At 42.6% G+C, this 27,351-nt stretch overlaps 1 protein-coding gene and 1 long non-coding RNA gene across 2 annotated transcripts in view; one reads left to right on the plus strand and one right to left on the minus strand.

Moving 5' to 3' along the window:
• EXT1 (exostosin glycosyltransferase 1) overlaps positions 1–27,351 on the minus strand; it is a 159,344-nt gene that overhangs the window by 101,704 nt on the left and 30,289 nt on the right.
• Positions 21,178–23,891, plus strand: LOC116216486. The gene is made up of 3 exons (XR_004159319.1): positions 21,178–22,215; positions 22,570–22,872; positions 22,971–23,891. It is a non-coding gene; the product is annotated as an uncharacterized LOC116216486 (long non-coding RNA).

Raw genomic sequence — 27,351 nt, forward strand, 5'->3', positions numbered from 1 at the left:
TTAGATCTGGAGGTTGGTGGCCCTGACTGTGGCAGGGGGGGTTGGAGCTTCGTGATCCTCGAGGTCCATTCCAACCCACGCAATTCTATGATTCCGTGATCAGAACACTGAAGAGAGCCACAAGTGCATATGCAGGAGCTCACGACAATTCTGCAGGAACCTGTCGAGCTGGCAGAATGATGCAAAAGGACCCAAAAGCATGCTGTGAAATGGGGATTGTTAGAGAGGAGATGAGGGAAAAAAACACCCTCATGTGCCAGAGAAAAATGATGGACCCAGAAGGTTGCCTTCCTGCACAAAGAGGAAAAATGCTGCCTCTTACGCAGTATGAGATAGATTAATTGAAGCAGGAGAACCAGCAGCTGCTCTGCAGATGGCACTTTCCACATCTATACTGCCAAACTGGCCAACTCAGGACTCCTTACTTCCCTTAATCTTCTTGGGCATGGATGGGCCACAGCAAGCAATTTGTGTAGTCCTGTCCTCACATCCTGCGAGTCTGGGAGCCTGCAGAGACCAACAGCTCTGGGGTTAGCTGAGCAATAGATCTGATGATAAGCAGATGCCATGTGATTATTTTGGGGGGCTTCCACTAATTGCAACCCATGCAAGTGTACTTTGTGGTATACCGAGGATCAGAACTAACAAGAGCCCAAGGCTACCTCTGCACACTTTCTCTCATGTCATTAAAATTGTACAAGTGAGAAGACCACTGGGCCATTTCAACGAGAGAAATTTCTGTCTCATTTCTGTCACTGTAGTAAGCCTTGTTCACAAAGAGCAGTACACTGTTAGTTCAGGCTCCTCTTCCACATAACTGAGAGACTTCCTCTTACCAAGAAAAAAGATTCAATCAGAAATTATGATTAAATGTGTGTTAATCCTGAAGTTCCTTCCCTAGCCCCCACCCTCACGAATACAGCATCGCTCCTTCCTAAATTATAACACAGCAGCTGCTGGTTTTTTTAAGCACTGTTTCACATTTTCTGTAGGAGCCCCTAAGTTACGTAACAGGATCTTAGTCAAAAACAAAGAATTTTAAACATCTTTTTCCCCATGTCTGCATGGTGATTTTAAAGGAATCTAAACCACGAGGCTCTGTTAAGCTATGAGTTCCCATTATGCTATGTTTGGAAGAAAATGCTTTCTACAAAGAGTGATGTAGGAGGCAGTGGCAGATATCCAGACAAATTCACTTCTTTGGTACATATGTGGTCATTTCCCTGTACGAAGAAATCTGAGTGACCAATTCTTGTGCCTCAAGTTCAGTTTTCACAATATTTTAAACACGTTACCAATCCAAATGCTGTTCAGATCTATTACATCCAAGAATCCCAGGAAATTCCTTTTGGTTTACCCTTTACTTACAGAGAAAGCTTTGCAGATGAAATTTATTTCTCTCGAATTCCCTAAACAATGCAAGCTGCCCAGGCTTCAAACACAGTGCTAATTATGGGTAGCAGGCCTTTTTCTATTTACATGGTCAAGTTACAATTTACCGTGTAGTTAATGAACAATAAAAATTCCTGGTTTAGCAGATAATGCCTGTGGCCCTTCACTGTGAGAGGGGACCACGATGGGGTTAAAAAGTATGTCAAAGCATAAGATTATAGAATCATAGAACAGCTTAGGTTGGAAGGTACCTCAAAGATCATAGAGCTTAAGCCCCTGCCATGGACAGGGCCGCCCCCCACCAGCTCAAGCTGCCCAAGGCCCCATCCAACCTGGCCTTGAGCATCTCCAGGGATCAAGAGAGACATTTTAAGTAAGGTATAACAAAGGTTACAAAGTTAAGAAATGCCAGGGGCACAGTCCTCCTAGTGTTTTTATTTTCACACTGTGGGTTTCCCACATGAAAGCTCTGCCTGGGTATCCGAGGGAGAAAGTGCAGAAGCAAGAGCTGCATAAAAATGTAACTTGCTGTCCTTTGCGGGAAGCCAAGTCAGCCTGGCTCCTTGGGTATCAACTTGTGGCAGAAACTCTCAACTTCCCAGGCTAGCAGTGGTTTACACATCACTTGCAGTACTTCACACATCTTTCAAGTCAGGAAAAAAGACCTGAAGAACTCCTGTGCAAGCATCTTACCTCAAAGCCCTTTCCTTTGGGGTCAAGACAAGGAATGACAACGTTTGAGATTCACAACTGAAACTGTACTCTTTCCACACCCTCCCACCCCTAACTCTGCCCGACACATTGCTTTTCTGCTTTTCAGAGAACTCAGTCCTGTGTTTCTTTATGCTCCAGCATCACTCCCTGGCAGACGGAGATGACAAAAGACTACGAGCACAGAGCTGGACGGTTCACCCCACTGCCCCAAACCCCAGGTTTGCCACAAATACCAGCCCGCAAGCAGCTCAGAGATGGTCCTGTGCACCTGAAATCCTCCAGGAAGGACAAAACCCAGTGTGCCAGGTAACACAGAGAACCCTCACTTAACACAAGAGGCATGGCGGAGCCGCTCAGAAGCAGAGGGCTAGTGTGAATGATTCCAGCACTTCTCCCCTTTCCCAAGTGAGCCCTGACCAGATGCTGGGAGCCATTCCAACTCCATCTGTTTGTAGAGTTTTGAGTTGTGCAACATAAATTTTATTTGAATGTGTGGTAATAATGATCTCCAAAACCCCATCTTTCCTCTCTCAGATACGCTAGCTAAAAGCCAGTGTTCATATATATTAACACGTTCAGTATTGTGAGGTGGACATTAATGCTGTTGATGAAGACTAATCCATACAAATTCCCATTAGCACTAACAGTTATTTCATGACCTAATCGCTGAGAAACACAGAAAAATGAGAGAAGCCCAAGGCTCACTCCCTATCCCCGCCGCACTGCTCACTCCCACTCACCCATCCCACATGCACCCAACCTCATTAGGTCTCAAGCTCTGCAAGTTTGGGGTAGGTCATGCATCCAGACTGAAGGCTTCTTAAAAAGTTACAAACCGCTACAGGAAATTGCTCTGGTGCTTCATTAAAGTGATTTTTCTGTCCTAAGGTAGTATCAGATCATTGCTAGGGTTTGTCAGAAAGTTTGAAAGGCTTCAACTTTGCTGAGAGTTACTTTTTTGGCATTCTTGCGCGTACATCTGTATGGCCTGTTTTAAAAACCAAAAACAAATGTTGGCTGGGCTCAGTTTCTGTATTTCTGCTTTTCCACGGCCAACCTATCCCATTTCACCACTTTTTCAATGGCAAAATGGAGGCACAAAAGCTGATGAACTGAGTGTTTTCAAATGTAAATCTCAGTTCTCCGTTGAAAAGGCAAAAAGCAGTGTATTCTCCTCCCACAGGATGCTTCCCCCAATCTTCACTTCATTTCAATTCATGTCCTAGCAAACACTGAGAAGTACTGAAGTGCTCCTTTCTGGGTGACGTATCATTATCGTAATACACGTTATTGGTGTTCACAAGCACATATTTACAGAAAGAGACTTTTCCAGGTGCCACATGTTACTCATCACAGTTTCTTTTGCAAGTAAATACCCAGCTATGGCACAAACCGGCACAAGGGCTATTTCCTTTCGCTCCACAAAGACTTCTGCCGAGGTCAAGGTCATGAAGCAGGAGCTGTGCAAGCGGCAAATTGCATCAGAAACTAAGGAGGGGCCGAGCCGGGTGGCGTGGCAGGCTCACACGCCAACACCATTTGCTGTGATTCCCAGAGGAGCAGGCTTCCTCTTCAAGCTCCCTGGCCTCTCTAGCCCATGATCGGTATTACAGTCAGCTCCTTTCTCTTCCTGCCGCTGCCCCCCTTTCTCTCAGTACCTCTAAACCTGATGACTGGGTCTCCTGCACCCGCTTTGCATTGCTGTGGGCTCCACTGCAATGGGTGCAGCACTCTCCTCTGGGGACTGAGACAACTGTGTGTCTCATGCCATCCATCTCAGGCTACAAACTAAGGTCAAGGCAGCAAGCGACACGCCAGACAACAGAGCAACACAATGATAGGCGTCATTTACCAGAATTATTCAGCCCTTGAGACAGAAGTAGTGTCTGTGCATCCAGTTACCCAGAGAAAAATGCTATCCTCAGGCAGACAGAATGAAGTCACATACTTAGCCTTTGAGGTAAAGGAATTTTTCTTGTGAAGTGTCACCGGTAATAGATGAACAACAAAGCACTCCTCTGCTCTTTGATGATGATGTTATTTAACGCATTGGAAGTACTGCACCAAATATTGCCTTTTTGCTTGCCGTAGCAGTGAAGTAGGCCTAACTATATTCTCCTCCAAAAAGGCATTAAAGAAACTGATGTCCAATAAATAAATAAATAAATAAATAAAGAGATCATAATTGCATACAACACAATTCTACGCATATCAAAACCTGAATTCATTTATCCAGGAACTTGCCTTACTTTCAGCACAAACCTTTGTCTTCTGAGCGGCCACAGCTCTGGAAACTCAGCAGAGTGATGAGAGACACAAAGCCCTAAGTCTGCAGCGGGCCCAAAGGACTACCACGCCCCTGAGCTGAGACTGCCTCCATTTATTGCTACGGGCATCTCACACCAACCACAAAGTGGGGAAAAAATAAAAAGGACCAAAAAAAAAAAAAAAAGATTATTTCTTAAGTTACTTAAAAAGTCGGACATTTAAGAGGAACCAAGCGACTAAGGAAAATGAAGTCTGCTAGAGCAGCTGATAACATACATTGAAAAAAGCTCTCTGCCACGTTTTCAAAGCTCAATTTGGATGCAGTGAAAAAGCAGAATCAACTCAGGACAGATCTGAATTCCCAAGATGAATAAAGAACAAGAGAGATAAGGCCAAAGCATGATGAAATCATAATTTATTTTGTTAAGGCGGGAAGCCCAGACTTTTCCCACTGGCCTATTTCTAAAATAAATAGGAAAAATTAACTAACAGTCACAAGCTACAGAAAGTTTGACAAGCAAATGGATTTAGCCAAGGGTTCCAGACTCCAAATTCTAGCAGCTGGCACTGGCATCCTTCATCCCTTTCTGGCTTGCATTTTCCCAATTTTTCCATAGCTCTAAACATTCAAAGAGAATCATATTTTAGGCTTAAGAGTTTTGGAGCTGAAGAGAATCCAGACCTCCTCTTCTTTCCCACATAATGTAACAGATAGACTTAATCTAGTTTCCTCAGCAGGGCTCCCTGCCAAAATATTTAGTCACTTTTAGTCTGTTTGCTTTTGATACAATTATGTTTCTGTTTTGTCATAGCCTTATCTGATTCATTTTGCTATTTGTGCAACGTGTTACCGAATGGGGTTCACCATTCATGTGCCCACTCCCAAACCCCTCCAACCATCACCTCCAGAACGCACCCCCATGCCTCCTCCGTACTCACACACAAGAACAAGTACAGATGCAGATAACTACCATACGGAAAAGCAAACATGACCAAAATAAGCTGTGAAAAAAGACAATGAGATGCTAAATTCTGGAGCAGTACATAAATAGTGGTTTCAAGGCTTTTATTTGAGGAAAAGATCAGATCATCTAGCATTCTGTTTTGGCGAATTTGTGTCAAAATGACATTCCAATTTCAGCAGCATACATAAAACTGCAGAATTATTTAGCATTGTACAGTTTTACATAACTCTTGAAGTTACTGACTCGATTCATTTTCCTTCCCGCTATAAGACAGATTAATCTGAAATGAATTAAGACAGGCAACCAGAAGTAATGTTACTATAGCCAGTAAACATTCTTTAAACTGCTCTATCACTAAGCTGCTTAAAATCCTCACTATCATTGTATGCTGCATCTGCTCAATAATTACTGCCTCTCAAACCAAGGATTAAGAGTCCACACTGAGTACAGCCACACAATGCACAAAGTGGAACAGGTAGCCAGCAATCCCAAATGCCGCATTTTCATTTAGTGGAGTACTTAATTCGTAACACACAGCATGTCAGCCGCACAGGCAGCCATGCCCTCGCACAGGCAGATGCTCTGAAGCCTCAGAATCAGAATTCCCATCCCATTTTAAGAAGAAAAAAAATAGACATTATATGCTCACTCTTGGCTCTGGAAGTTTCCCAGTGGAAACCAACCGTAGATTCCCCAGCACCAGCAAAGGTTGTGCTTTGTTATAAGAGGCAGAAATATGTCACTAAAGAAAGAAAAAACTACATTACCAAGGATAGGAGAGTGTGTTGTAATTACAGTTTATCAAATTGACAGTGCATAGAGTGGGGTGGGGAAGGAAGGAATGATTCCTCTCACTGAAAAAAGAAAAAAGAAGAAGAATTAAAAAGACTTTAAATTTTGACACTAAGATAAGAAGCTCTTTGGGAAAATGTCTGTGAATTCCTGTTGGACTGTGGTGCTGCTGTGGTTTAGTCCTCTACACCTAAAGGAAATGAAAGTGTTTAACAACAACCCCGCAACTCCAGACAAGTCTAGAATAAAAGACAACCTCCACCCACAAGCACTTGAAGTTTAGAAAAGGTTTCCAGCTGCACTGAAAATGGGGCAACTGTGCACTTAAAGAGGTTGGATCAGTAGAAAGGAAATCAGTGCCACGCAGTGTGAAATCACTGGGTAGCTGAGGTCAGATTATGGCTGTATGCAAAACTGCACTGCAATAACTGCACTAACTAAAAAAACTCAATTCCCCAAACAAAAATCACAGCGTTCAAAAGATGGGCATAGAGCACAGCGTGGAATAAGAAGAAAGAGAAATTTGTTTAATAGGAATGTTTTCAGTTCTAAGTTTAAAATTAATTTCTCTAAACTTGCCAAAGAAATATTTATCTGCAGGATCTTAATTCAGCAATGTCCCAGTCTACGTAGTGATAGACAGCAAAGAATCAAAGGAAGAATTAATTGGCAGTGCAGCAGTTCCCAGTCTTGATTTGGTTTGTTTCCTCCAACAGCATCTTGTACATACATGTTCTAATACCTGACACGGAATTTTGCTTTCAATCTCCAAGAAGAATGCAAGAACACAAGAAAACAGCTGTCTCCCACCTGGGCACTTGTTTATACTCTGCTTATCAGATTGTTTGCCTTTAAAAGTTAAAAAAAAAAAATTAGTCACACAGAAATTTTAGTTACTGAAGAGAACTCACAGACTACTGGGAATTTTTCCATCTCTTGTCAGAACTGATTAGAATCAGAATCTCTAAGGTTGGAAAAGACCTCTAAGATCATCTAGCCCAACCATCCACCTACCACCAATATTGCCAACAATGCATCCAAATACCATAACATGCATTCCTTCAGAGAGAAACAGAGCTGTACTATTAACCTCTTGCTCTCAGGATGTCCCGCAGCACATGGATCCTTTCCTCACAAAAAGGAATGCAAATGTCACAGAAACAAAATTTCAGGTAGAACCAGAAATGTGTTTCAACTACAATTCTGGAAGAGATTCAAAAGAATCATGGAGAACGCAGCCCTACAAGCTGCTTTTTTCAAAGGCAACTTGTCCAATTTAATATCAAGTAAAATTATGAATGGCTGGCACAGCTTTCCTGAATGGGTGTGCTTGACAGGACTTCAAATATGCTATTTAACAAATCAAAAGCAATGGACCATGCAAATGCTTCAAGAAAATAGGATCAATGAATGATATAAAGTTACTTAGCCAGTGCTCAAAGTGAAAGAAAATTAGAGTCTGCAATGAGAATATTTAAGAAGATAATTCCTTATGAAATAAGCCCTCTTTTACTGTTGCCCTTTTTTCACATCAATAATTAATTTGGGATAAAGGACAGGACTCTGTAAGGACTCCCACGTGGAATACCATTTTGTCACTACCCACTATAAAGAGTATCTATTACACAAAAGTCCAAAAACAGTTCAGCCCCCAAGCTTTTGATGAAGTGCTCTGATACACTTATCCCCTCGCTTCTATTCCATGGCTTAAACAATTTCTGAAAGGACTGGCACAGAAATGGCACAGCATAAAGGAACCAAGGAGATTACCCAGCTGCTGCTCCCAGGCTGCCCGTGGCACGGCTCACCCAGTCTGAAGGGAAGCATCCACATCTGCAGCACGTGCAGATACAGCCCAACAGAGCCGCAACTCATTTGGTGGCCCTGCAGTCACCCTGAGGCCAGCACAGGCCCAGTGGCAGCCAGCTGGCCCCACGTGCCATGTTTTTCTCCGTTCTGAAAACTAAGCTTGGCAGCGTGCAGACGGCTAACCCAGTGATCTGCTGTACGTGCACAAGTCTGCTCTGTGTGGGCGCTCCTGGTGACTTGCCGTGCACGGTGCAGCAGCTGTGTGAGCGGTGCTGCTCTGCTACCCCAGAGCATCTCTGGAAGGGGAAGTTTCTCATCATCTGTGTTTCATTTATGCTTCCAAAAATCCAGTAAGAAAATTTCACTGCGTTATATGAGCAGGCAGGAAATATTAATCTGTTTTTTTCCTCCAAATATACAGCCGCAAAGCTTTAAACAAAAGACAAGTAACTAATCCTTGTCTAAAATAGCTTACTTTGTCTAAAGTACAACACATGCCCCCTGGCATGAACTACTTCAGATCTCGGGGGCTGAAGGTTACTTCAGGATTCAGTAACTAATGGAATAATTATATTACTGGAGGTTTAAGTAACAACATCTACATAGTTCAAATATCTTCCTGTAACTGCTTGGTGATAAACTACATTACACATCCTCCAGAAGGCAATATATTCCGAATGTTCAGACAATATTTATGAGTTTGTTTCAAAGGTTTCTGATTTTATTTAAGGTGTTCAAAGTGTGTAGGCATAGTCAAAGCAATACATTTAAAACCCCACTATAAATCATTCACCGTGCAAAAGCAAACTTTCATTAAAAAGAAAGCCTTTAATTGGTGAGAACTTCCTGAATGTTAACTGTCACTCTGGATACCACCTCTCGAGCCTTTCTTGTAGCAGATGGCCATAAACTTGCGGCAGGGCGGGCACCCGGCTGCCCCAACCATCCGCCTCTGCCTGGACCCTTTTGGGGGACCCCAAATTCAGCATCTCTGTACCTGATCAAGAAAATCCAAGCTGACTCACTATATAACAACTGGCAGAGACCCAAGATTTCTTTTGCCATTATTCAGATTCTTCTTTAAGGCATGTTCTTCAGCTCATATATTTAACCTGGTGAAGTAAATAGGTACTTATTAAGCTTAGGGTAAAACAAGAGTTAACAGAGATTTCTGTAAGGCACAAACTGACAGCACTCCAGAATGTGAAAACCAATTCCCACCACTTCCTTCCCTGCCAGTACTTCTAAAGGCCACTTCACACCTGGATGAAACCATTCACATTTTAATTTACGCACTTTGATTTCACCAACTGAGGTTCATTTGCCATCAGGTTCCTGGCTGCTCCATCTGAGGAGTCCTAAAGCACTGACATGCCCAGCAAGGCACCCAGCAAGGAGCCTTTCACATGCACAGATCCCCAGGCCAGCTCCAGGTGAGCTTTCCGGTTTGCCTGGAGGAATTTTGCAAGTGAGGGTCAAGACAGAGGTGCTGAAAATCACACAGAATGGCAGAATTCAAAACTTCTGAAGGCAGGGAAAAGTCTTCAGAAGAAAGACAGCTTTAACATAACTGTAATTATCAATAAAGCCCTAGTATTATTTACAGGTGTTCTCAGCAGAAGGTGCTTCCTCCCTCCACGCTCAGCTCCCAGCAAAGAACATAACAGCCTTGCCTAAAGGAGCACAGCACTGACCAATCTTTCTGCACATCCCACCTCTTACGTCCTCTACGTAGAGACCACTATGCTGTAGCCCATGTCCCAACTGTTTTAAGTATCAGAGAAACTGAGAGCTTCTCCAAGACAATGATAATTAATATCAGTTAAGAAGTAAACTCTGTAAGCATTAGAAAAATCAATTTAATTTCATATACAAAAATCTAATTCATTTCTTTCGTAAGTACTAACTGGTTTGTTATCTCTTGTGCTGGCCAGGAATTTCATTAGCTTTTGCCTCACTTTCTATCATGTATTTGGGAGAAAGTATTCTTATCCGACTCTTTCCAATGCTATCTATCTATCACTGTCACAGAGCCAGAGTCATCTGCCAGAGTGGCCTTGATGGGCAAAAACACCTTCCAGGGCCAATGTCACTACTATGAACATGGAAGGGAACTTCTAACTTCCCAAATGACTACAGCCCATAATATGATGTTTGCCAGCCTACAGTACTTGGATATTTTAATATATATTGCAATTTATCTAATGCAAGATTGAATTAATATGGAAAGTGAGAAGAATGGGGAAGTCCGAGAGGATTAACAGCTGTAGACTGAACACCATCATGGTGCCCAGTGGAAGGAGGCCAATAGCTGAAGGCAGCGGTGCCGGTCCCAGCTCAATCCCCAGGGAGCTATGGTGGTCACCATACAGATTCCAGTGTTCCACACACACATTTGGTAATGTTTGCTCAAGAGAGAAACCCAGGCTTGAGCAGGAAAAGATCTCAGATGTGTCACTGCTGCGCAGGAAAACTCAGTCAGGTGAAAAGATTTAGGTCACCTGCAGTGCAGGACTAGGAAAATTCATGCTGGCTGTCTGCCCTGCAGGTGACCTGCTGGAAAAAGACCTCAAATCTACTCGCCAGCCATCCGAAGGAAACTGGAGATTATGACCCCACTGGAAATTACGGCTTTAGAGATTAATGCATGCATAGATGTATGTGTGCACACAGGCACCAGCACATGAGAAAGGTGCTGCTGGATGCACTGCAGTAGGTGGGAATGCACGGAGCAGGCAGGCCTCCTGGGTGCAGCTCAACGCAGCCATAAAGCTTGCAGCTACCCAGTGAGGCACGTACCAGCAATCCAGCTGGCAGCTCGGTGGTGGCAGTGCACTGTGGGATGGCCACAAGTCACCCGCTGCCCTGGCTTGCAGAACCAAGTGACCTGCATGCATAGGCATGGCCTCCTGCCTCCGTGCTGGGGTGGAAAGGAAGCGTATGCAGAAAGCTGACACCATGTGTCATCCAAGAATTCGGTTGATAGCAGCCCTGTGATCAATCGCCCAGGGGAGTGGGCTTTTGGGGAATTATCAAGGAATGTAGAGGCAACCAGAAAGCTCTCTCTGAAGTCTCAGAGCAGTGAGTGACCTGCCTAAATGCCAAGGTGACAGATGCCTGTGTCCAGGCGCCCGACCACTCCTGCCAGGGCACAACAGGCAGGCTTTCATGCACTGCATGGGATACATTTCACTGGGTGCATACCAGTACTGCAGAGCTGTCAGATAGCACTGTTAGTGCAGCCAAGCCTTTATGTAGAAAAATGAGAACTTCTCTTTAACATTTAACATTTCAAGTTCCTGCAAAACCAATTTTGATGATGAAATCACCCACAGGGCTTTTGTTTCCTTCCTTTGCTAAAATAACATCTGCAGTCAGGTGCATCAAAAACAAACCCCATTTAATGGGTTTTAGAAGGCCTTTATTCATTGGTGTTTGTTCTACATGCTTAGAATACTTCCCCTCCCTCTCACTTTTACACTATGCATCCTGCAATGTGGTAGCCACTACTGGGTTGAATTTTCAGAAGGAGCCGGCTCTGCCATAAATTCATCCCTGCTTAAACCATACTTTCAAGGCTTTGATCAGCAGCCATCTAGGAATTAGCAACTATGAGCAATTTTTAGTATGAATATTCACTTTCAATTATTATTGTGAACATTTAGTGTCTTAAAAATATTTTGGTGCCCTTCTCCACACCGTGTGACTCCTGGGCTAATTTCCACAGGTGCCAAGCTCCAGCTTGTGAAAACAGTGAAAACAGACAGTGCTCTTCTGCTGAATATACAGGGAAGCCAGACTTTGCAGAAAGAGAGAAGCAGTAGAGGTAGTGGAGAGACCGGCAGAAGTATTTTTGCTCATTCACGGCATGTTTTGATGGGTCTCACCATCACAGCCTTCCTACAAACCAATGGTCTATTTACACACCGACCTTTGGATGGCCATGGGGGTTGGCCTGGAACACCACACAGCCCCTGATATACTGAGATGCGATGCTCTGAAGAGACAAGAAAATGAGTTTTCTAGTTATTTATGTAAGCAATTCAGAAAGCACATTACTGGTTTCTCATCTCAGAGAGATTTTATTTTTTGTGCAGACTTTCCAAGGACAAAGGTTTCAATTCCAAAACTACATCCCGGAAAAGAAAAGCAAAAAACATGAAAATCCCATAAAGCTATTTCAGCAACAAGAAGCACTGCACCAGTTGCTCATGTAGTAACTTCCTGGCATCCCCGGCATAAACAAGGGCCGAGGTCAACCATGTTACAATGGCTGTTTTCTGTTTGCCTCACATCTGCAGAGCTCCTGATGGACACTGCACTGCCCGTGCCACATGGCAGCCTCCCCCCAGCACTGCAGCCACTGCCTCCAGAAGATAAAATGCTCCTGCTGCTACACTGAGGCAATAATGAGACACAGGAAGAGTGGACTCACATTTCCTTCAGGCAAATTAAAGGTAAGTTCACAGAAAGGTTTGAAATAGAAGGGGCACCAGGCAGCGTTTCCTCAGTAGCAGTAACCCCAGCTGAGCCCTGCCTTCCCAGACATGTCTTGGACACAGCTGTCTGCAGAACCCCAGCTTTTTGCCTTCCTTGCGAGGAGAACTCTCTCTTTTTCCTTCCTCTTTTTCGTAAAAATCCCCTAGCATTTGGGCCCTCGATTTACAGCAGTTTGGTCCCATGCCTTTAATTCGAAACCTTTACTGACTCCTCACAGCAGCCTTCCCCATCTCCCTGCTATTACTTCCCCAGCCCCCAGGCAAACATGGCTGTGCTTCCAAGCCCCCATAAACAGAAACAAGGAGAGTTAATTGTTTGTGCTGCTCGCTGCTTTCTCAGCCAGCACAGCCCTCAGACATGCCTCCCACCCGGCACCAGCACACGAACCCCTCTCTGTCTCCTCTGAAAACAGGGCTGGGAAGCTCCTTTGCATTTTCCCTTCATTTTTAGTTTCCTGCACTATAATTAACGCCAGCTATGGCAGATAGATAAGTGACAGGTGGGAGAAAGTGTCAGCAAGGAGCTGGCCTCGCGCCCATAACAGCGGGGTCCTTCCTAGAGCCGCACTGCTTGGGGCAGAGGTTGGCCATTACGGCCATGTGAGCCACAAAACCCGAAATCACTGAATTGTAAACGTGAAGATTTATGAAGGGCACCACAAACAACTCCACCTTTGCGGTGACAGCAAGGACGTACTCCATCCGTCTCCTCCACTAACAGCCTGTGCAACACAGCAGTGAAGTGCACACTGACATCAAATGGAGGCCGAGGGTGTAAGAAAATGTTGGGTGTGGGCATTTCTTTAGAAAATCCAAGTTATAAAGCAACAAAGAGAAAATCTCAGTGTCGTACTTTTAGTAGCAGCGTCTTACTACCAAAATAGTCCCATTAAACACAACTGGAGAATTCCAGCACCCAGGTATTACTGCACCTGAGTAAAGAATAGCACAATTGTTCCCTGAAAAACAGAAAAAATGTGTATGTGAGGCAGCGTTAAGTAAAGCAAACTGAGAGGTCTGCAAAGATTACTAGACAGGGTAAATGTACCGGGTACTGAAAAGACAATTGGGGAGGAAAAAAAAAAAGAGTGTCTGTGCAGAAAAAAATGAGAGGCAGTACAGACTTCGTCCTTTTCAATATTTCTAAGGAATACCATTGCAAAGTTTTGACAATTACGAAGCACGTTAGCTAATCACGGAAATTCATCAAGTGTGTCATAAGTGACAAGGAAAGAGTGCTTGACTGCTAAAATTGGATGAGCCACAAAACCTCCTGACAATCACTTACATAAATCACAGGAACATATCCATCATTTGACACAGAAGGTGTTTCCAGAGAGTAATATTTTCATGCCAAGAACAAGAAACTTTGTATACCTCGTTTGGAATCACAGCATATTTTGATCATTACCATATCAAAGAATTTTAATGAAAAAATTGGTTATGCTTTTGTGGTTTAAAACTAAAATATGTGCAAATGAAGCAGAGGAATTTCATGTCCACACCAAGTCAGCATGAGCGGTCAGAGCTGCGTGCCAACAACTCAAGGCTGTCACTTCCATATAAATAGTGAGGAATGACAGCAAACACACGTGCACATTTTAGGCAGTGACACTTCAACCCAGTAAGCAGCACCACATTACAAATGTTAATCCTAAATAGTTTGCTATGTTACTGGAACAAAAGAAATGTGGCAGAAGGTTTATTGCATTTTGTTTCAAGGACTATACATGTGATTTTACAACGTATGAAAAGTTAAGCACACTTCAGTGAAAGCAGCTGTGATTCTTTGCTTTCAAGCATTAGCTTCTGGTTTTGCATCCATAACTGGAAATGTCCTAGTTTATTTTGTTGGCCATTTTTAAACTTGTATCTCCCTGAGCTTCCCCCAATATTATTCCAGATTCAAATTTATAATATTATTAATAAGAAATTTCACCTCTTCCTAACACAAATTTAAAAAAAAAAAAACAGAAAAAACAACAACAAAGAAACAACTTGCAACTTTTCTTCCAAAAACGAAGCTCTGGCTCACCTGTACATCCTTTGATGCTGACTGCAGCCAGAACAAGAACTGCTCTTCAGACACTGGGCTGCACCCAGCCCAGAAGGGACACCCTATGTATCACTCCCGTTAGAGCAACTGACTGCCTTCCTCTTCCATAAATCTCCAAGTGTGGAGAAAGGAGCAGCACTAACATGGGCTAGCAGCTGACCAGCTCCAGAAACTGACACTCACGCAAGGCATGGGTTTCCCTTCAGAGAGGGGTGGCACAGGAGACGCAGAAGGTTGTTCTAAGTATAAGGTAACAGGAAGATGCAAAGAGCAACAATAAAACACATACCTCTTGACACATTATCCCAAGAAGGAATAACCTGCCATTCACAGCTTCTTTCCTTGCTTCTGCAAATAATTTTTTGCCTTATTCAGTCTCTCATAGTAGCTCTTAATATCACACCCTGGAACTTTACGTAAGATTATGCTTTGTCAACATCCCATGGACTCTGAAGATATCAATGACAGCTTTAAAAATAGCACACTTATTCTGTTCTCTGCCACTCTTGAAATGCTGTCAAGAGATATATTGATAATTAAATCTCTCAGTACATGAAAAGACATCCCTCAGCCAGGTACAATGCATATACTCCAGCAGTACAATTAGTCTGAGATGACATCCTAGATTTTCTAGCTTACAAGGTCAGAAGAGAAAAGATGGGAAGTAACACCTATTCAGCTGTGACCCTTACTGGTATACATCTGCAAATGTGTTTGCGGTGTATCTTTATTTAAATCTTGAGCTTGTGTTACTGGTAGAAGGAGATAGCAATTAGATTTTCTAAGTTCATAAATAAAATACAGAACGTTTAAAAACAGATTAATAGAACTGTATTTCACACGCCCGGCAAGACTAGTAATTGTGCAGCAGTTCTTAATGTCTTCCATGTAAAAATTTCCGCACAGTTCCCACCTGCTTGACAATGAAATAAAAAGTAGGTTGTCCCAGTAAAAGTAAGGTATCTGCATGTAATATCATGTGCAAGTTACCTTGGTTACCAGAATCACAGGCAGGTGGATAGTTTAAAAACAACTTATCTTCAATGATTTTAAAACAGTATTTGCCATGAAAAGTGCTCAGCTCTATTACCAGCTGCATACCTGTGTGTAAGCTTGCAGCAACACTGTAAGCAGCTGCAGGTCTCCAACAGCAGCAGCACTGGCTATGGCCACACAAAGGAAGCAAAGAAGTCACTGATATTTATACATGACTCAGTTTATGTGACGATATTTCACAAAAGTGGATAAATCTGAAATCCCAGTTCTTTGCATGACCTGCAGAGAACACAATATAGCAGAGCTCAGTAATTTTGCTGTTTACCTCTCCACAGAGAGGGAATTACATTTCCCTGCACATGCTGTGATTTATAGTGCTCTGTTTTGTTTGCGCTCATAGATTCCTATTAAGACCATTAAATCATATAGCCACTGATGGACCTCAATTAGCACTGAAAACACACAGGAAAAGCTTTGTTAAAAATAAAGTTAGCTGACAAAAGACATCCTTGAATCCAAGTCTTCTCATACAACAAAACAAATAACCTGATGAAACAAAATACAATGGGAAACTAGTACCAACCTTAACTATAGTTAAGTACCAACACCCCAGCAGTTCATAATGAGCACGGGACAGTCATTTCTCTCTCCTTAAGAACAAGGCATTGTCCATCCGCTCCATCAGTTCTTTGTTACCAATTCCATGATTGCAAGCATATTAAACCCAATTAACAGTTTTTAGGAACAAGTATCTGGCCTTTCCTAGGAAACGTAACGAATTCTTTGGAGAGAACTCAGAACCTCTTACTGAATTCCCTTTCATTGCACAAGTAGTCCAGGCTCTTTCCTTACCACTCCCAGCCCCAGAGGACGGATTTTGTCACGTTCACTTTACTCAGGGTTGAACTCTCAGGAAGAGGCTCAATGGACAGCCTAGAAGAAACCTCTGTTCCAGAAATTCACTTGAAACAAGGATATAAAGCACAGTTTGAGTATAAATCCAGATCAACCAAGTTCTAAGGGGTGACAAGAGCTTTAAATTTCCATCAATTTTGGCATTTGGTGGCACTGTCATTAAAACAAACAAACAAACAAACAAAAAAACACAGCAACTACAGAACAAAAAATTCAATATGCATTTCTGTTTAGTAGTAAATCTGTAATTTACTGCTATTACTGCAGAAATTTGTGATTTTCTTTTAATGTATCCATATATTACATTTAAATCCATCTTAAACCTTTAACAGAAGAATTAGGGTTAAATTAATGGTGATGAAAACACGTTAAGAGGTACATTATCTATTTCAGCCCCAAACCACCTTCACTGGTGTCTTTATATTCTATAAAACGAGACAACTTCTTTTCCAGCTTCTCCAAACAGATTATCTCATAACAAACTTCTGACTGGGAACAATAATTGACAAATCTTTCACAAAGTGACAAACCAAACCTTTTTTCTTTAAAAAGAAAAAAACAATGTAGTCAGATTTATCAGTGTGTGTGAAGGAGAGCACCAAAAGATGAATAGCTCCTTTTTACCCATTTTGTTTCTAACAGCTGAAAATCAGTTCAGTTTAAAAAAGCTTGCATTGGTTGGCTTAGTCTAAACCCATGTAATATGTTTTTAATTAGTGTAAAAGAAATTCTCCATGTATCTTTAAGAATGGATGGATTCAAGAGTAAAATAAATTAGTGCAGTAAATGCACAAAAGGAACTTATAAAACTTTACACTGACAGCAAAGTACCAATTCTAAAAACCCCAGCCACAGGGCACAGCATTTTCCTTCTTGTGCAGCTCTGGAGGAAACGGCAACTTAACTGTTCTAAGCAAGGCATCCCAAATCAGACAATACTGCTCCTTTGCAGAGATTATAGGAAATTAGTAACACAGCCAAGGACCATATAATATGAATGTCCTAAATGCTGAGCTGCTTTCTGAAGAGCCAGCAGTGGGAGGAAGGAGCCTCATGGAATGCCAGGGAATTAAATTTGCCTGTCATACAAATGCCATAGTTTTTGTTTTAGATGGAAGGATACAAAAAGGAGTGAGGGAATGTAGCCAGACTATGGCCCCCCAGCTTAGAAAGAGGCCTAGCTAATGACTCATTTTTCTTTTTGCATTGAAACTGATGAAACCACGGCCTATTTAGACCTTGAGGGGGAAAAAAACAGCATTCCAGAACAACACAGGTACATTCTTAATGCAAGCAGTGGCAGACGTTGCTGATCCAGCAATAATTAGCAGCAAAGAGTTATAAAGAAGAAAAAATACAGATCTATTTGTGCTCAAGTCAGCACACGGAACTTCTCCCTTTTCCCACATATTCTAACACAAAAGGAAAAGCAAAACAATCAGTATTTAAATTTCAATAATCTCCTGTCAATTAAATAGCCAGTCTCTCTCTGACTGGAAGCAATCGTCTATACTCCACTCATAAGTGGCTGCAAATATGTATTTTAATTTCAGTCTTCTACACCTGACCTGTGGTACTTATCAGACGTAATACAGCGTTTAAGAAGTAACCAGGACGCATCATTTCACCATGTGAAGACACCACCAGGAAAGAGCAATACTGAACTCAGAATTGCCATACCTTCTTTTGTAAGTAATCAAATCTCTGTTCAGTTGAAATAAACCAGCTGATCTAATTAGCAGACCACAAACCACAAGACGTATGAGGCAGAAGACTCCCTGGTGCATTTGCCTCTCCACTGGTGACCACCCAAAAATTATTACTTAAAAAATGTTCCAGAGAGGTCATGGTTTGACTCAGTATCTAGAAATCTAAGTTTTCCCTTTCTGAGTATTTTAATAATATTACACAAATAGTAAGAAAAAGAGTACTGAAGTTGGCTTCTTGAAGAAGCAAGAAGTTAACTTCTTCAGCAAAACACTACCGTTGACAGGCACGCCCTCACGACTTCTTCCTACATCTTTCCACTGATCTAGTGCATCCATGTTAGCAGATAGATAGAAGATAAAGATTTATTTGCTCATAAACACCTCTCGAGTCAGCAGCAGACAGCTGCCCTCTGTCTCAGGGAGAAGACTGCCTTCTGAGTGGCATACTGAATGCTTTTGTCAATACAGATTGGACATATTGATGTGCGCTGTTTCACATTTCCCAGCAGTACCTCTTCCCCACACCATGGGGCTTGACATGAAATCTGACTTCTCCTCAGGAGAAAATGAAGTTCACACACACTCACATATGTACGCGTGTCTTTGATCCATAGAAACTCAAGACACAATGAACAATTTCCCATCCATTATTTTTACCCTTACATTTGACAACTGCAGAAGAGAACCTGATTGTTAAACTAAGATGACTACTGAACAAATAACACCCCAGCCAGGCATGTGCCCACACTCTTCTTCTTTCAGAGTGGAAGAGAAAGAGATCTGGATTTAAATTTTGCAATTTGGAGCTCACTCCAGGCCACCTCTCCCATCTTCTTCCACCATTTGTATCTTTCAGTTGAAGCAGGCTACAGCTAACCAAGTCATACAGTTTAGCAGATCCAATAAAATCATCCAGATGGGAAAGATCCTTCCTCAAATGCCTTGTTATCTTAATTAGATAATAGTTTTTAAAGTTCGTTAGTTCAGGCTGCTAGGAGGCAAACACATACATATGACTCATTGGAATGACTCTGGGCAAAGTTCAACTATCTCCTTGCACCTGCATCTGATTTACCATGATTGTCTCTTGTTCTTTCGCCACTTGCCACATCAGCTCCTTAAGGTTATGCAATTTCCTAAACTGGGGCAAAACTCTACCTTCTGTTTCTCTCCATCACATTTAACTTTGGAAAAAGTCTCCTTTGCCTTCTCTAGAACGCGTCCTTTCTTTCAGCCACCTTGCTATTCATGCCAAATAAAAGGCTACCCATGCAAAGCAAGCCAAGAAAGGGGGAAAAAAAGTCCCAGATGATTTAGGAAAGAGTTTTACATGCTTACAAAAAGTTTCCAAAAACTAATAACTTTCACAGACTAAACTGCGCCCTACATTAGCAGAATGATTTGTTTTCCATGATCTCCTTTGGTCTTTTGAAACCTCTTAAAAGCAGCACATTTCACATGGCAATTTGCTGTAGGTCTGTTAATTTTTGCTGCATTCTTCACAGAAAATACTTCTCTTTCCCTTTGCAACAGACGTTTTAGGAATGTTCTTCTGTTCATTTTCTGTTCCACACATTGTAGATGTTCTTCTCTAAGAAAAGCTCCACTAAACACAGCAAGCACATATAGATGCAGGGAGGCTGGGCAAGAGAAATGTACTTCGAGTTGTCTCAGAATAACAAATTGTAAAGGCAAGACACAATTACAGTCACAATACCCACATACATACAAATTATCTGATGAAAGACAAGTTGCTAAATAAAATTCTTGAACTTTATTAGGGACTGTTGCTGGAGTGAGACACTACCCACAAAACTCCTGCCACTGAATTTCAGCTATCTGAAAGCCAGGCACCACCTGAAAGCCAGCTATAAAGGCAGTTCTTCCCCCAAAGCCAATTAATTCCATCTAACCATGGCCACAGTGTCCTGGGTGTAAACCACACGAACCCCAGCCTGAGGAGAGCATGACTGCCTCTGCAGCTTTTCCCTCTTCTCACCGCCTGAAACAAGAGTGTCAGTGCCCATCCTGATGTTCACACTTCACAAGACTAACTCTGAGCAAGTCAAACTCTTCTTTAATACAGGTACTTCCAACATTTCATACAGAGATGTCATACATGTTCACGTACAGATCTCGGCACATGTTGTATACTGATACTGAAATAAATTACCAATGGAAGTAACACACCAGGGCATCCTTCTTTCATGACATGCCAGTGGCACCTAACTGCCACTTACCGGGGTCTGTTACCCAGATGCACCAGGCTTCTATCTACTCTTTACACCTTTCTTTAGAAAAGGCATAAATGAACTTGTCCTATAATATTCTCAGCAGCTCACCAATGCCACATCTGAAAAGGAGACTACAGAAGCAAAATAGGAGCTGATCTGGTGATGGAAGCATAGTAGCAGGAAACAGAACTACTCAAACTCACTTCTTTATGTGCAAAAAAATGCTTCCCAAAGGAAATAACTCACTTTCTTCTGCACTGAGAAAAAATGATAGAGCAGTCATTGATGAGTGAAAGGGAGAGGAAATAACACAAAAAGAATTGAACACAGCCTAGAGCCTATTGTGTAAACCATCAATTTCAACCTGAGAATGCTGTCTAGGAGAACTACTGCCACTGGGCTAAGTAAGCTGCACCAACTTGCTGTTACGAGGCCATAAGGTAACATCTTGGCATAAAATGGCTCTACAGTAAGTTATTATGAAACCAGACTAGCTGCACATACCACATGCAAAATTCAGCGTGCAATATCAGGTTTGTCCTTTCACAAAAGAATGGTAGTAGGATAAATTTACTCAGTGCATCATCACTCATTTTATGTATCAGTCCAGGGCATGCAAATCCAAGGCACCATGTGAACAGCCTGTAACAACAATTTATGACCCATAATGATATTTTAATACATACTCAAACACTACATACCCTCCCAAGTAAAACGGAAATATTTAAGGCTCGTATGCAAACACTGGAGCAGTGTTATCTACAGATAACGCTGTTCAGCTACTGTTGGAATTCAAAGAAACTGCTCTAGTATAGAACAGTTCCAAACCTAAGGGTTGGTAAAATAAACAGTATTTGGATATAACCCGCTGGGGAAAACACAAAAGGTTATGTCAAAGTTAAGGCTGTCTGTATCTAGCCAACACCGGGTCCATTCTGTACTCCAAGATACTGTCATCAGTATTTTGGCCTTTGAATTTTTGTTGTACCTACAAACAAGGATCAGGCTCAAGCATATCCTCCAGCCAGAGACCTGAATGCTTTCTGTTCTTGTTGCCTTCTGTACCCTCACTGGAGATCAGATTTGAACCAGTCACACTGCTGACAAGGAGCTCAGCCCACGTGGGCTCTCAGGCTTCAGCATGCTCAGCCTTGCTTCTGTCTGATCCTATGAAGATTTACGAGGCACCAGGACCTCTCCTAGAAGCTTCAGGGCCATGCCAAACTCCAGACCTGAACACACACACACACTCCCTGCAGAAGCAAAGGGACACTGTCCTTTAACCTCTCCAACTTACTGTCTGGATTTACGGGCAAACCTATTTTTACTAGCAGGTTAAATATTTAGGACATTAACCCAGAAGCACACAAAGAGTTCACCAACTGCTCTACAAGTCAGTCCTCCAGCAGAGCTAGCAACGGTAACTTAAAAGACTGCAGCAAAGAGGTACCAAATCTCAGTGGTTCGCACAAGTCCAAAGAGGGAGGAAAAAATAACTGTCAACAGATCTTCAGCCAAATGGAACCATTGGTATGCCAAGAGAGAACACAGCTTTTGCAGAAATGAACCTGCCAGCACTATGGTAAAGTGCTGTCTGGACATGGCCCTGGGCACCCTGTTCTGGGTGCCACGGCTTGAACAAGGGTTGGACTCAGAGGTCTTTGCCAACCTCAGACAGTCTGGCATTCTTTTTCTGAACATGGATACCAACAGCTGGGAACTGAAATGTTGCTCAGTGGCCTGAATTGAGAAGGTCTGCAGGCAGAGAGAACAGAACCTCTTATTGCTGCCCACTGTTACCTCACTGCTGGAATCAGTGCTGTTACAGAAACTGTTTTTACATCTTCTCTTAACAGGGGAAAGAAAGTAAGAGCCACTGTTTTGGTTTGGACAGTAAAAGAAGCTGTGTGTAGAAAAAGAACACTTGGATATGGGGTGATGACTTCACAAAGCTCAAGGCTGGTGGCTACCCTGAGCACCTCCACTACAAAGAGCAGTACTCAGGGAAGGGGTGGAGAACAGAAGATGCCAGCTGAGGCTGTCACCTCTGTTGCAGCCCTTCTGAATGTGATCCTTAGGGTTACAGCTGCTGTTCAGAAGCATGTATGACAGCACAGTTATTGTCAAAGAAAGGACAGGGTGAGGAAGGAAATCTCTCTCACCCACTGCCAGGTGGTTTTGACAGCTTTTGTACTTAATTTCCACGCATCACATCACCAGGGAGGAAGAGCTCTGGGTTGCAAATACCTAAACCAGAGCTTAACCACAAACCGTGATGAGACAACAACCAGAGCCCAGTGTTGCATGGCTGCTGCCCTATCTCCTTGCCTTGGAGCCACCCCCAGCCACACTGTGTCTTTGGAGCTACAGCTGGCGTTCCACACTACACCTGCACTCCCCTGAACGGCTTCTTGGCCACGTGTCCCAGGCAGGTGCTGCTGCATGCCCTGAAGAAGGGGGACATCTGCTCTGGGGCATCCCCAGGCAAAAAGGACGTGTGACTATTGCTGTCATATCAGAGAGGTAGGTGGGAAGGGAGGAAGCCTTATGGGGAATTTTATGAGAAAACAAACACACAGGCAGAGTGAACTGCATCTGAAATAATTGTTTTTGCCTTTCAGGTATTAACCTTAAAAATAAGACAACACAACAACAATATACTGAAGATTTCAACAGAATTGGAGGAAAGGGCAAAACAAACTCATAAACAGAGCAATTTTGGAAAGGGAATTAACTCTCATAAAACGTTAAGCATGCTAAACTCTAACATGTTGATTTTCTAATACAAATGTAAATTTTACTTAAAACTTAATTTACTTTCTTTGCATTTCTTCCAGCACACATATTACAAGCAAGTTGTTGCTAGTGGGCTTACTCAGCTATGAACACTACACTAACACTATCAGTAAGATCAATCATGCACTAAATTGCTACTGAAAATATACTGTCTCTTCTGGCTTTATTTCTCCACATGGTTGACCTGCTATTTTCCACTGTACATTTTTTATGTAGGGAGTAACTGCATTTTGAAGTCGCCTCCAACTTAACCAGCGGCTTCTGCACAAAGGGTCAGCATGAAATATTTTTTCTTATACTTCGATGATACCAAAAGCAGCGGCCAATACAACAGCGAGGCCTTGGTCAGCCTTTGTTTCAGACTGGGCTGGTTAACCAAGGCACGAACAGCCTCTGAAATGGAGCTACAGCCATTCTGGTCACTTGTCACTGACAGATGCACCAGCAATATTAATTCTCTTCTCTTCAGAACAGGCTGATTTCAACCACAACTTTCTCTGAAAAACTAATTAAACAGTAATTATGCATTAAAAAAAAAAAACCAACACAAAAAACCCAATACTATCAGCAAAAAGATCACTATCAACAATGAATGGCCATCATTTGAAAACAGAAATATGCTTACGAGGTCACAGAGCCTCGTGCTTGGCTTGGCTTTGGTTTACCAGCAAGAAGTCCAGGAGGAACCTGGGCCCCCAGTCAGGGTGTCCAACTCATGAAGCAGATGTGCAGGTGACTGTGGGGCTGTAGGGGCACAGACAGCTCTACAAAGTGCTTCTGATGCTACAAACACTGGCAGACCCAGCAGCCACCCTAAAATGCCCAGAAAGGAAGTTTATTTTTCTAGCAATGTCAGTCAATATTTACCTTAGCACTCTAAAGAAATGTTCTGAAGAAAATCTGTTTTCCTCCGGTGGGATACTACAACACGAGTCTTACAGACATCTTCATTTTAGCTGAAGGCTTTGAGGTGTTGCATTCCTTTGGGCTTACTCCTAGTGGAAATTCTTTAGATGCTGAATTTAAATGGGCTTTAAACAAGCTCGGACACTCTCATTCCATTGTTTTCTCTCTCTGGCGGTTACAATAAGGCTGGTCCATCAGCGGGTGCCTGACCTACTTCTAACAGATGCTCTCCATGACCTCTCCCAACATCAACATGAACTTCAGGCATTTTAAAATGAGCCTCAACGTACCCACAACATGGTCAGTACACAGATTTCTGCTGTCACTGGGCCGTAATACCAGAGCTGTTCCACAGCTTACAGAAAACAGTGCATACCAGAAAAAGGAGAAATAAAGACTGTGGTGGCATCATATTGAAAGCTGAAAAGCAAGCACTGCTAGTCATCATTTCAGCTTTGGTTCAGCAAACCCTCAGCTTTCATAACACCAAGCACACAGGATTTTATCTTCTGTGGTCTTGAAGACAGCTGATTCAGAAAGGGAAGCCTCCGTATCGCTTTCAGTTCCCCAACTCTCTGATAATCCTTACTGTAACCCTGACCCAGCCCATCCCTGCTGCGGCTGGCAGCATGAGAAACATCACAAGTCCTCAGACAGAATGAAGAGTACTGGAGATCGTGTCTGCGGTTGTGCTCTGAACTGTATTTGTCTGCATAATGCTGAGCCATGCTTAATTCACCAACCAAAAAGCCGATTAGCCATTTCAAAAGCCTGCCACGAGGCTTAATTAATCAGCATCTGCTTCTTGGCTCGAAGGTACTGAAGTTACCGATACAGTCATCGGGTTTCCCAGAAGCTAAGGGTGAGGAGGGGACACATTTTGCAACAAACGGCATCTTCAAGAGCACTGCCATGTAGAGGTAAGGACTGTCTCCTTAGAGGAGGGTGAGAAATATCACGACATGTCAGGAGAGACCCAGCAGCGAGCCGGACAACCTGCCACACGTGGGCACAGCCCTCAAACCTTCAGCCTCTGCAGGGGTGAGCACTGACACCTCAACTGCAAACACTTCTTGGAGGACAACATGTTATCTTCCCTTTGCAATAAGAAATTACAAGGGCACAAACTGATAGGTCTAAGTTGACAAAAATTCTCCAGCAGAGCTGAGATTTGAACCCACTTCCAATCCAGGGCTTTATCTATTAAGCAGAGCTGCCCAAAAAGATAAGCTCCGTTTCTGCGTCCTTGCTAAAATAGGGTTATCCATGTGTTGTTTTTTTTTGCCCACAATGACCTAGCTCTTTCTCATTACTGTTTCCCTTGGAAACAAAAATGTATTTTGCACAGTTTCCTTTGGTTTGTTTTTCTTTCTTTTTCTGAATAATTGCTCCTAAAATTAAGTATTTTTTTGGTTTATGCAGTTCTATATGGCTCTTTCTGATAAAAGCCCAACAGAATTTCTCAGCCACTCTGTTACTGAACAACCATCATCTGTGGGCACCAGCACAAGGTGCAGATCTGACCCTGGAGCAGAAGAATGTTGTCTTGTGCTTTGGGTGGCCGCTGGACCAGCAGTGCCTTGGGCTATTTCAGACTTTCCAGGCTATATTTGCACTCTTTCTCCTAGTGCTGAAGAATTACTTCCCAAAAATCACAAGCAAAATGTCCTATCTCGTCCTATCTCCTGGACATCAGTCAATAGTCCCATGTCTGCGCCAGTAAAGAACATATCTTTGTGTCTGCAGCCCTACTGTGGGGAGGAAATGATGATATATTGGGAAAACTGGCCTTTTGAAGAAAATATCTAAAATAACTTTTCTGTCTGCAGGCATTAAGTCCTCAGGGGAGGGTCAGGTTGGATATTAGGAACATGTTCTTCACCAGATGATGGTCAGGCACTGGAACAGGCTCCCCAGGGCAGTGGCTGTGGCTCAGAGCTTGCCAGAACTCAAGAAACATTTGGACACCACTCTCAGTCATATGGTCTCATTTTTGGGTGGTCCTGTGCTGAGCCAGGAGCTGGATTTGATGAACCTTATTGGTCCTTTCCAACTCGGTATATGCTATGATTCTAAGAAGTCCCAAAGTCACCTATTATTGTAAATGAGAGCTCTGGCCATGCCACACAGGATACCCTACCTGAATGACAGGACCCGATGTGAAGTTTACGCAGCTTCCCACAAGGAAAACATGGATATGCACAGTAGACAACGCATCTTACTGGGAGAGAACAGCATGCTTACTTACCTTATTTTGGTAGAGCAGGAGCTGTACCTACATCTGAAGGACACTGGGACCTTGTCAGAGCAAGAACTCCGTTGCCTCTCAACAGAACTGCTGCTGGCCCCTGCTCCAACTCCAGGGCCAGAAGTTATCAGAGGAGAATGTCAATATAGAAGCAAGCTGAAAGTATTTTCCTAAGAATCAAAAGTGTTACACAATCACACTCTAAATCCTTGGCTACTGAACGCAGCAGAAGGACAGTGGCAAAACCAACACTTAACTTTAAAAACCAGGCTGTGAAGCTGCAGCTCTCTGCCCACAGCCTCAGGTTCCAAAGCCAGCAGGTTAGGTGGCACTGAGCCCCCAAGCCACATTCCTGACTGTTTCATCTCTTTATAAGCAATTACTAGAAGACCACAGTATGGTCTCAAGTATACAAGAAATGAGGGATAGCCTATGACAAAAGTTTTGCCAGACTGCAGCATCTGTGAAAAGTACATCTTGCAGTACTGCTTGTCTTCTGCCAGAAGTGATACAATGGAATCTGTTATTCCTCACTCAAGCTTATTTCATTGTACAACCACTAACAATTATGAAACCATTTATGAAATTCAATGAGTAACATATTATTTTCGTTTCTTTTTAAAATATATTAAAAATAGAATGCAACAAAAGTCTAATTTCAGTGTGTCCAAGTTCTGTACAAAATCAAAATGAGAATTATTATTCACTTACAATTCATCACTGGTTTGCAGAATGAACGTATATCCAAATCTCAATAAATATGACATCACAGGGATGGTAGATGAGACATGAGAATTGGATGAGACCAGCTAATGAAGACAGCATCCAGTCCAAGCTTCTACCTTTTCCTGGCTGTAAATATGCGTCCCAGAACCTCAAACCACACGTGACGAATGGCAATGGAAATACAACACACTGCTTGAGCTGCAATGAACTGCAATGAACTGCATAAGTAAATTTTTCTATTCTGTAAGTCTTAGTTTTTTTTGAATTAATTTTCAATCACATGCCCCTGAATAGATAGGAAGCAAAAATTTATTTCAGCATACATT

This window comes from Meleagris gallopavo, chromosome 3 (assembly GCF_000146605.3).
Source record: "Meleagris gallopavo isolate NT-WF06-2002-E0010 breed Aviagen turkey brand Nicholas breeding stock chromosome 3, Turkey_5.1, whole genome shotgun sequence".
Classification (NCBI taxonomy): domain Eukaryota; kingdom Metazoa; phylum Chordata; class Aves; order Galliformes; family Phasianidae; genus Meleagris; species Meleagris gallopavo.